A 12607-nucleotide genomic window follows, 5' to 3' on the forward strand; every position below is an offset into this window, starting at 1 on the left:
ATGACATCAGCCGGTGTAATAAAACCAAACATTCCTTTAAATCTCGCAGGCTAGCCACTGATGACACCCTAGAAAATCTCAGCCTGTATTTGCAACATATTGACTGGAGCTCTATGTATGTGTTCATATGGAAAGGAAGGTTAATGACAAATGTAACATTCTCATGAGTTTGTGTCATTGCTTCAAACTGTATTTAAAAAAAAGAAAGAAAAGTTCTAAAAACTATTCTCAAGCGACTGCAGGAAACTATGGATTACCGGAGGGGTCAAAATTTTGTATAGAACAAAATAGATTTTATGAATCGTGTAGGTATCTGTTGACCCATAAAAAAGAGAATTATAAGTGTATTAATAGTACTGTAATATTAGAAAAAGTGTCAATAAAAATACAAAATTTTGTAGATCACATCTGAAATCCAACAACAAAGCAAAAAGCATCTGGCAAGCTATAAAAAGGAAGAATGGGGAAAAAAGTAGAGTACATATCATACACAGAAATAAGCCATGCTGGAAATACAGTAAAATCGTTGAGGAAATTGCTAAAAATCTTCAATATGCATTTTTTCAACAGCTGTAGAGAAGTGGCTTAGTGAATGCTGTGACAGCTTGTCTGCATAAAGCTAGCAGCAGCAGCAGAGTCAATCAGATGCACATAACTCCCATCACACTGAAATAAAGAAGACAATCAAACAAATGAAAATAAAAAGTTAGTTGGTAGTGTTTCCACAAGGATAATCAGGCATTGTCATGAATATATAACTACAGTTTTGTGTCAGTTAATGAATCCTTACATTAAGGTACTGTCCCATTGCAATTCAAATATGCATGTGTGAAAGCATTTTTCAAGAAGGGTTAAGGAAACTTGATGTCACAAACTTCCGCCTAATCTTCCTGCTAAAAATTTTTTCCAAGGTCCTAGAGAAGCTGGTGTTCAGGATAATTGTTTGTTTATTCATTCCATGTTCCATGGACTCTTTACAGTGATGAGTTTATGGGAGTCACCAGAACATCATCCGTGAATGCACAGTGAAGCACAGCATTATTCTGTGGCGATGAGCACATGGAAAATCTTCTTTACTCTTTGATTTTTAGTACTGTTTTCTGTGTTGACTTAGATTTCTCAGTTCTTTGTGTTTGAGCTTAAAAATAAGAAGTTATTGCCTTACTACTTCATTGAATCTCTTTAGTGAACAGAGATAAGCTGTAGTTGGCCATGTAATTGGCCATGTAGTTCACCATGGATGCGAGTCATTCCAAGATAAAGATTACAATACATTAAATTACATTTTACTGCTTAACAGATGTTACAGCAATAAGAAAAACAGTGCTTGAATGAAAATAACAAGATCTATATAAAAAAGTTATATTAACATTTGAACAGTTTGTTATATTCACTTTTCAGTACTGACGTGTTCTGAACAGTAATGCAGGCATACTGTCATACTGTTGAGCAGTCAATTCAACAACCCATGTACTATAAAAATACTCAGTCACATTACACAGTGACTGAATGAAATAAGCTAATCTACATGAACTACATTTATTAACATTTGACAGACGTGAAACAGTTAAGTTATATTTTATTTTAGGTTAGCTCTCTTTCACAAATTCCTCTACGGAGTAGAATGAGCAATTCAGAGAAGTTGCCATAGATTTGTTTTGAACAGGGATGCACTATTTCTTATGTTTCTGAGTTCAGTGGGAAGAAGGTTGAAAATTTTTGTACCAGTGTACTTAGGGTCTCTCTGTACCTACAAAAGATTTTTAATTGGTAGTGAATGTGATTCTAATGCCTAGTGTTGACTGCTGAGTTGAACACAAAGAGAAGGAAAAAATGAATTCAGAAGCCATGATACGTATTCCTAGCTGGATAAATAATTTACTTCAGGATGGTCTTTGGATTATGCTACATATCACTCTCTTTTGGGCAATGAAGATTTTTTGAGCAAGAGGAGAATATCTCCAGAAGATAATTCCATAATACCTCATAGATTGCAAATAAGCAAAATTAGCTACCTTCATGACTGTTTGGTCTCCAATACAAGAGAGCATTCTTAATGCAAAAGCTGCTGACTTCACTCCCTTCACAGGTTGGTGAGTGTGATGTTCCCAGTTTAGTTTGAAGGTTAAGTGAATGCCCACGAACTTGGTGCTATCAGCCCTCTGTAACTGCTTGTTACTGAGTGCCATTGCATACTCCTCTACGTTTTTGTCACTTGATCTAAACTGCAAAAATTTGCTTGCATAAATTGGCAGAAAGAGACTGAAGAATAAACCAGTTAAAATTTTTTGATAAAAGGTTTTTGGTGCTTGACAGATTTTCAACTATAATGCTGGTGTCGTCTGCAAACATGGTAAATCTGCACTCAACACTGTTCACAGCTGCAGGTAGATCATTGGCATAAATCAAAAACAATAAAGGATCCAGGACAGAAACCTGCAAGACTCTGCGATGAATAATGTCCCAGTCTGACAGAACATGTAATACCGATTTGCAATCAACAGCTTGCAAAATTATGTCCTTCTTCCTGCTAATAAGATAGGATTTCAGTAGGTTATGTAATGGGCCCCTGATCCCATACTGCTGGGCTTTCTCTAATACACTATGTGATCAAAAGTATCCGGACACCTGGCTGAAAATGACTTAGAAGTTCGTGGCACCCTCCATTGGTAATGCTGGAATGCTATATGGTGTTGGCCAACCCTTAGCCTTGATGACAGCTTCCACTTTCACAAGCATATGTTCATTCAGGTGTTGGATGGTTTCTTGGTGAATGACAGCTCATTCTTCACAGAGTGCTGCACTGAGGAGAGGTATCGATGTCAGTCAGTGAGGCCTGGCATGAAGTCGGCATTCCAAAACATCCCAAAGGTGTTCTATAGGACTCAGGTCAGGACTCTGTGCAGGCCAGACCATTACAGGCCGTGCATTATGAACAGGTGTTTGATCATGTTGAAAGATGCAATTGCCATGCCATTATTGCTCTTCAACAATAGGGAGCAAGAAGGTGCTTAAAACATTAATGTAGGCCTGTGCTGTGATAATGCCATACAAAACAACAAGGGGTGCAAGCCCCCTCCATGAAAAATATGACCACACCATAACACCACTGCCTCCGAATTTTACTGTTTGCTCTACACATGCAGGCAGATGATGTTCACCAGGCATTCGCCATACCCACACCCTGCCATCAAATCGCCACATTGTGTACCATGATTTATCACCCCACACAATGTTTTTCCACTGTTCAGTCGTCCAATGTTTATGCTCCTTACACCAAGCGAGGCGACGTTCGACATTTACAGGCATGATGTGTGGCTTGTAAGCAGCCGCTCAAGCATGAAATCCAAGTTTTCTCACCTCCTGCCTTGCTGTCATAGTACTTGCAGTGGATTCGGATGCAGTTTGGAACTCCTGTGTGATGATCTGGATAGATGTCTGCGTATTACACGTCACAGCCCTCTTCAACTGTCGGTGGTCTCTGTCAGTCAACAGATGAGGTCGGCCTGTACGGTTTTGTGCTGTACGTGTCCCTTCACATTTCTACTTCTCTATCACATTGGAAACAGTGTACCTAGGGATGTTTAGGAGTGTGGTAATCTCACTTACAGACATATGACCCAAGTGACACCCAACCACCTGACCAGGTTTGAAGTCCATGAGTTCCGCAGAGTGCCCCATTCTGCTCTCTCACAATGTCTAATGACTACTGAGGTCACTGATATGGAGTACCTGGCAGTAGGTGGCAGCACAAGGCACCTAATATGAAAAACGTATGTTTTTGGGGGTGTCCGGATACTTTTGATAACATAGTGTAGTAATTGGTAATCCTCACAATGATTAGATTGTATTAGATTAGATGTGTTTTTGTTCCAATTGATCCATAATGATGAGATTGTCTGGGATGTAGAAAATGTCAGAAGAACAGAAGAACAAAACACACAATAAATATTTACAATATAAAACAAATATGCTAATGTACCATTACACACACGCGCACACACACACACACACACACACACACACACACACACACACAGAGCAGTTGATTTTACTAAGAAATTCGTCACAGGGCTAAAAGGTGTTGGCCACCAATAAATCCTTTAGGCTCCTCTTAAACTGAACTTTAATTGGTAGTTAAACTTTTTATGGCTGCCGGCAAGTTATTGAAAATGTGTGTTCCTGATTAATGGAAACCTTTTTGGACCAAAGTAAGTTACTTTACATCTTTTGAAGATTATTCTTATTTATAGTATTGATTTCACTAACTGGTTTGAATAAGGGATACATTTTAATAACAAATTTCATTAAGAAATAAATATATCGTGAAATGGTAGTTATTGTCCCTAGTTCCCTAAACAGGCCTCTGCAGGATGGTATTGTGTTCACACCACAAATAATTGTAATTAGACATTTTTGTACCTGAAAAACTTTCACTTGGCTTGATGAATTATCCCTATAAAATAATCTCATATGACATTATGGAATGAAAGTAAGCACGGTATGTCAGTTTTTTCATTTTTATATCCCCTATGTCTGACAACATTCCCATTGCTAACAGAGATTTGCTTAGGTGCTGCAGCAGCCCTGGGGTTTACCCAAATTGAATTTATTGTCAATGTGTAAGCACACGAATTTAATACTGTCCACTACTTCTATCTGTTTTAGGCATCTTCTTGTGCGAAATCTTTTAAAAGTTCTGAATTGCGTGTAGTGTGTTTTGTCAAGATTTAATGACAAAGAATTGGCAAGGAACCATTTGTTAAGGTCCAGGAAAATTTCATTAACTGATCTTTCTAAGACTACACTTCATTTGCTATTTATTGCAATGTTTGTATCAGCTGCAACAAAACAAATTTGGTGTCTTTACTCATATCACAGAAGATACCCTCTGGTAGTTTGTTCTTGTTTAGGGACCTTAAGATGTCTTCCACAAATGTGAAGATTGACTTATCAGTCAATATTTTCTTTTGAAATCCAAATTGTCATTTATTTGAAATATTGAAGTGTTAAAATTGTTTAACAATCTTAGCATACAACAACTTATCAAATACTTTTGAAAACACAAGAAGAAGTCAAACTGTTCTATAGTTATTCATATTTGAGGCATGACCTTTTTTGGAAGAGTTTTACTGTGACACCTTTCATCCTCTCTGCAAACATACCTAGGTGCATTGATGAGTTAAGGCTGTGGGTCAGTATTCCAGATAATTCTTGCTTAAGATATTGTCAAAGCCAAATTAAGGTTTATTTTTTAATGAGTCAGTGGCATTATTAATTTCTGTAATGATTATAACAGATAACATTATTTCACCAAAAATGTTTGCAACTTGTTGTTTGAGAATATCCATTACCTGAAAGCCACAACATTTTGAATGTCAGTTTGGTTTATAGCAAGACCTATCAATAGATAATGTTATTTTCTCCTTCACAGATCAAATTCTGCAATCTGTTGACAAAAAACTGGCACCATTCAGAATCCTATATGACATATCCAAGGCGTTTGAATGTACCAACCATGAAATTCTCCCAAATAAAATGGGATTCTATGGGTCAAGCAAAGTAATGGTTTATGTGGTTTAAGTTTTATCGAAGAATAGGAAGCAGGTGGTAATCATTACTGTCAGTAATAGAATTACAGCTTCATCTAAGTGGCACACAGTTAAGAGTTAAGTACCACACGGATTGATGCAGAGGCTCTTATTGTTTCTTATATTTATGGTGACATCCCACTCTGTTCTACTACAGTGAGCAACTTGAGCCTCTTTGCAGATGAAACGTCCCTCTCAGTGGATAAAACAGCAGGCAAAAACTTGTGCTGTGTATCCTCCACTGGTTTAGCTGCAGTGGACTCTCTGAATGTCAAAAAACTAATTGTTTGGATGTTGATTCACAAAGACACAACACATAATTACCAAACAATTTTATTCATATTCAGTGCGTGGAGAATAACATAGAACTACTACCCGTTAAACTCTATAAACACCAAAGATATTACATGACAGCAGAATCTGAATCTCAACATGTCCCTTCAATTTTTACAGACAGTTATAAATTAAGACTTGAGTCTTAAGTTTGTGGTTCTAGGATTGAAGTCAAATTTGTACAACACATTTCTTGTGCTTTGGTGCAGGAAAGAGCTTTCATCAGTACATTTGCTGTCATACCTTCTGTTGGCTGATATTCCAGTTTCAGCAGATACTCTTGTAGAGTGTGATGTGTGGAGTGTTATTTTATATGAATATGCTTAAACTTTGAATGAAGAACTGTGCTACATGCTAACTTTCCAGCTGGCCGACCGTCATTGAACAGGGTGTTGTGTAACAATTTTTCTAAATCTAGGTCTTTCATGAATGTTGATGATTGAGTCACTTCCTTTGCTGCATTGTTGAGGCTCATGTATTCAGCTTTTGTTGATGAAAGATCAACTGCTCTCTCTACTTGCTTGAACACCATGAGATTACTGACCTGAATAAGTTGAAGCTATAGCCAGTATACGAGTTTGTATCAACATCGGAACTTCCCCAACCAGGATCTAGAAAACCAACAGTTCCTTCCTTATCCTTGATGTAGGTCAGTTTCTTGTATTTGGTTCCTTTGAGGTATCTAAGGATTCGGTTCTACATCTACATCTACATCTACATTGTTACTCCGCAAGCCACCCAACGGTGTGTGGCGGAGGGCACTTTACGTGCCACTGTCATTACCTCCCTTTCCTGTTCCAGTCGCTTATGGTTCGCGGGAAGAACGACTGTCTGAAAGCCTCCGTGCGCGCTCTAATCTCTCTAATTTTACATTCGTGATCTCCTCGGGAAGTATAAGTAGGGGGAAGCAAAATATTCGATACCTCATCCAGAAACGCACCCTCTGCTTGCCAGTGAATGAAGTCATGGCTGTCATTGTACTGGCATTGACTGCATAGCATATGTCAGGTCAAGTACCAGTAGTGATGTACATCAATGCTCCAACTAATTCTCTGAATTGATAGTGAGTGCCATCTCCTGTATTCATAGCTGTCACATCCTACATCTTCCCTATTGCCAGTGGATACTTACTGGCTTGCAGTCACTCATATTGAATTGGTGTAAAACTTACCTGATACAGCCACTTTGACATAATGTAGTTTTGTCAACAGATTGATTTACTTAGACATCCAGATGGTACCTTAATGGCACCAAGGTCCCTGACATTAAATCTGGTTTATAACTGATTCTTGATTTATTCTATCATTTCTGGTACCACTAAAGCAATTATAATGTTATCTACATAAAAAAGTAGGAAGACTGGACATTTTCCTACAGTGTCTACAAAGATGCATGGCTCTGAATGTGTAGGTTACAGTCCAATTGATGTTAGGGTTGCATTCAACTTGGCATACCACTATCAACCAGTTTGGTGCTGTCCATAAATGGCTTTACACACTTCATCACTAGATTTAAATGTTTGGGGCATCTCACTTGCCTTCTTGACTATATGATTGTCACTCTCCACATCTTTGATCTTTCATAAGAATTCAACAAGTGAGTACTGCTGTTCTGTGAATATGAGTGTGTCAGTTTCATCATTGAGAAATGAAATGGTGATATCCAGCTGTGAAACACAAAGGTCAAATTTGACTAACAAACCCATGAGTAGTCTAAACGATCCAAGTCTTGCAACTGTAGAGAATGTTTCCATAAAGTTAACTTCAGACTGCTGGTTGAATAGTCATTCTTTTTTCCTTGGCAAAGGTCCATCACTTGTGTATTTATTTCTCAAAACAGACCTGCAGTCTGTTACCCTTTTATTTGTTGGCCTGTCTGCTATGCCCCAGTTTTTTTTACCAGTGACCTGATTTCATCACATATAGTCTCAAACCACTCTTGATGATCTGAACCACACAATTGAGATTGATCTCTGTTGAATGTGAAATTAAATTAGCATCATTAATTGAAACATCTGATGAATCTATACCTGGCACAAACTTTTGGGGAGGTATGGCACTTGAAAAATTGTCTTGCCACATGGTAAGTCATTGTCCGTATTGAATTCTTGGTCTGTAGTGATTGGAAGTCCCTCATCTTCAAAGCCATAAAATAGATCACTGTCAGACAATGGCTCTGATTCAGTGTTTGCATCACCATTGAAATCTCCTCGAGTGGAATTCATGATGATGCCCCCTCTTTGCTGATGATCTAGTCCATCTTCGCGGAAGTTCATACAAGTTCTATTGGGCTCAAAATTTCCATAATCCTGACATGTGAATCCTGTGATCTCATGCTACTCATAATCTCATGATACTCATAATCTTGACAGGTGAATACTGTGATCTCATGATACACACACACAATAGGCTTCCAGACAGTCAGAATAGCCTTCAAAAATCCCTTCTTTCCCCTTACGATCAAACTTTCGTTTGTTTGATGATGTATGCAGGATGACAACCTTTTGACCAAATGTACAAGGTGAAATAGGACAAGTTTTCTCTTCAACCACTTCTCATATGGAGTTCCATCAGACAGTTCTTTAGTTAAGCAACAGTTTCAAATGTAATTAGATGTCATGATGGTTTCGGCTGAAAATGATGGTGGTAGTCCCAACTCGAGCTGCACACAATGAGCCATTTTGACCAGTGAACAGTTATATTGTTCGGTAACACCAGTCTGCTGTGGTGTGTATGGAACTGTTAGAAGTTGCTGTATTCTTGTCATTCTGAAGATGGAGTCCATTCTTCTGTTGCAGTATGCCTTACCTTGTCTGACTGAAAGGATTTAATTTATGACCAGTCTGATTGTTAGCCAGGTTTTTGAATTCAACAAATGTTGAAGAAAATAGCCTTAATGCCATTTGATGTGGTCATCCATAGAGATCACAAAAAATATTGTGCCACCTTGAGATGTCTCTTTCATTGTTCCACAGACATCAGAGTGGATCAACTGTAGAGGTTAATGTGAGTTGCCTTCTCACTTAGTGAAGAGAGTGGATGTGTCTCTTTCTTTAACACACATAGTTCATGCGGAGATATCAACATCACTGAATTGCAGATGTGTCACATTTTCATTTTTGACCACTTTGGTGATATTTCACGAATTCCAGAGGCCTAATTGAGCGTGCCAGATTTACATACCACTTTTTGTACACTATGTGATCACCTGGCTGAAAATGACTTACAAGTTCGGTAATGCTGGAATTCAGTATGGTGCTGGCCCACCCTTGGCCTTGATGACAGCTTCCACTCTCTCAAACATAGATTCAATCAGGTGCTGGAAGGTTTCTTGGGGAATGGCAGTCCGTTCTTCGTGGAGTGCTGCACTGAGGAGAGCTATTGATGTCAGTCAGTGAGGCCTGGCGTGAAGTTGGCATTCCAAAACATCCCAAAGATGTTCTGTAGGATTTAGGTATGGACTCTGTACAGGCCAGTCCATTATAGGGATGTTATTGTCATGTAACCACTCTGCCAGAGGCCGTGCTTTATGAACAGATGTTTGATCGTGTTGAAAGATGAAATCAACAGTGGGAAGCAAGATGATGCTTAAAACATCAATGTAGGCCTGTGCTGTGATAGTGCCATCCAAAACAACAAGGGGTGCAAGCTCCTCCCTGAAAAACATGACCACACCATAACACCACCGTCTCCGAATTTTACTGTTGACACTACACACACTGGCAGATGACGTTCACCGGGCGTTCATCATACCCACACCCTGCTGTCACATCGACACATTGTGTGCCGTGATTCATCACTCCACACAATGTTTTTTCCACTGTTCAATTGTCCAATATTTGCACTCCTTACACCAAGCAAGGAATTGATTGGCAATTACCGGCGTGATGTGTGGCTTACGAGCAGCCGCTCGACCATAAAATCCAAGTGTTTTCACTTCCCACTTAACTATCATAGTACTGGAACCTGATGCAGATTGGAATTCCTGTAAGATGTTCTGGATAGATGTTTGCCTATTACACATTGCAACCCTCTTCAACCGTCAGTGGTCTCTGTCAGGCAACAGATGAGTTTGGCCTGTACAGTTTTCACGCAATCACCTGACCAGGTTTGAAGTCTGTGACTTCCGTGGAGCACCCCATTCTACTATCTCACGATGTCTAATGACTACTGAGGTCAGTATATGGGGTACCTGGCAGGAGGTGACAGCACAATGCACCTAATATGAAAAATGTGTGTTTTTGGGGGTGTCCGGATACTTTTGATCATATAGTGTAACTTCTGACTTGACAACGATTAATGCTTCTGGACCATTTACTTGTAAATAAGAGAGGTTACCAAAACTGTTTGCAATCATGTTGATTTTACCATTATTATCTTGTATAACTGCATGAGCTTCCTAAAATGTCACTGTATGCTTGTTGTCCAAAACCTTTACCACTGAAATGAGATTGGTTCAGGCTGTCGTTGCCATCACCTATACTGTTACTTGTGTAGCACTGTTGTCCGCAATCATTAAATTCTCTCGTGTTTCTGTCATTTGTGAATGCTTTTGGATCATTGCACATATGTGATATGCGACCACTGCCTATGCACCAAAGAATAGTCGCAAAACTTCAGAGGAGGCTCATTCATAGAGAAACAGCAAGGAGATTGGTCAACATTGCTTGCAGCTTGCACAATTAGCTTCTTCTTGAAAACATACTCATCTTCTTTGTGTCGCTTCTTACAAAAACTGCATTTTTGTGCTTATTTTTCTGTTTTTTGGTTTTGTTCTGATTTTCATTCCACTTTGTCTCTGCCACTTGCAGTATGTTTTGGCTTGTTCATGAAATGCTTACATGGTTTAACAAACATTGTGGCACTTGCAATTTCACTGTCTTTCTGAATCCTTGCTTTTTTTCCCCCCAAGATTTTACCGTTACTCCCTCTACAGCTGGTAGATTGTCACAGGAATCGATAGCACACCTAAAACTGTCATAGCTAACTGGAAGACTGTAGAGCAGTATTATTGACATCATATTACCATTTATGTCAATATCTATTGCTTGTAACTTATCCACAGCATCGAAGAATTCATTGTCACATTATCAGTAGGTTGCAATTTGTGAAGTGTGAGGTGTTTTAGCAGTACTGCTCTGAAAGCAGGTCCTTTGGATGCGTGGATTGACTAGAGTTTAAGCCATACCTGACATGATGTAGTGCAGTTCTGTACCTGCTTCAGCTTGATGGAATTGATGATGGATAAAATAAAGCCTGCTTTTGCTTTTCGACGTGCCACTAGCCGTGCTTTGTATGCAGCTTCTGCAGCAGCAAGCACTTCACATTCACCAGACACCGTGAGTTACGATATGTCTCCAGATACATATCCCCAAATGTCGTTTTTGAGGAGTAGTGATTTGACTTGTACTGTCCATGTGTCACAATTATTGCACAACAGCATTTCTAGTTGAACGCAATTTTGCAGCAAGCATTTGTGCCGTATTCATTGTATTAACAAACTTGTTAGTTACCACACTTTTAACTTACAAATTTCAGTTTTCTCTCATGAAAAACTTTATTTTTGCTGCTTGTGTAACCTGAGCCCATGACCTATTGGGACATGGTTTGGCAGTACAGGTATGACACATAATTAGCAAACAACTTTAGTCATGACTCATTGTATGGAGAATAACACAGAGCTACTAACAGTTAACTTAAAGAACATGTCCTTGGTGACATCTACAGATACCAAAGAAGTTAAATGATGGTAAAAATCTGGATCTCAGCACTAATTATGTGCAGATTCAAGTGACATAGACAGAACAAGAGGATATAAATATAAAATGTAATGGATAATAAATACAGGAAGTCGGGCCCTAAATTCTTGGATGGGTACATTGCTAACAAATTAAATATATCTTCTACCTTCTGTGTTTCATTAATAAAAATCACTCTTTTTTTTCCAAAACCAGTAGTGGATATCAGGGCCACAATGTGAGGTCAAAACAGCACTTACATAGTAACCAGAAAAACTTCAGCCTTTAGCAGAACGGACTGCATTACTCAAGTGTGAAAGTATCCAAAGCTCTATCTAAAGAAATAAAAGACATGCTCTTGAAATGCCAAAGCATAAAAACAAATTGAAAGAATGCCCGTTGAAAAATTTATTTTACCCAATAAATGAATTTTTTAGCATAAATGAGTGTGCATGTTTGTAGCTTTATTGTGTAATTTTGTGTATTATGATGCACCATTAGTTGATACAAGTATTGCCATTAGTCTGCCATATCCTATGAATCATACCATATCCTAGCAATTCTTTTGCTATTAGGACCAACAGAACTCGTAATAAATAAATAACAAGGTGTTCTGGTGTGGTTCATTTGGTAAAGCAGTGCTTTTGAAAGGAGAGTAGTTCCTTGCTAGACAAAGTCTAGAACAGTTGTAACTTCTCATGTACAGTCAACACTGTGTGTGTTCTTAAAAGAAGAAAAAATTTTATCTGTCATTATGTTTTTAATTTCAGTTGTGAATAACATATTTGAATTAATTTTATAGTTTAATATGAGTGAGGAGAGAGATTTAAGTGAAGTAATATTGATTAATCACCCTTTGGTCACTATAATCCAAACTTGTCAGTTTTCCCTTTTTTCATTAATTTCTTGTTCTTTTTCTTAATTTTAACCATCCACACTTTTTTTA

General features: G+C 38.3%; 1 protein-coding gene across 1 annotated transcript in view; it reads left to right on the forward strand.

Annotated features, from left to right (window-relative positions):
• LOC126483968 (serine/threonine-protein kinase Nek7-like) overlaps positions 1-12607 on the forward strand; it is a 65000-nt gene that overhangs the window by 42950 nt on the left and 9443 nt on the right. The window lies entirely within an intron of this gene.

This window comes from Schistocerca serialis, chromosome 6 (assembly GCF_023864345.2).
Source record: "Schistocerca serialis cubense isolate TAMUIC-IGC-003099 chromosome 6, iqSchSeri2.2, whole genome shotgun sequence".
NCBI lineage: Eukaryota > Metazoa > Arthropoda > Insecta > Orthoptera > Acrididae > Schistocerca > Schistocerca serialis.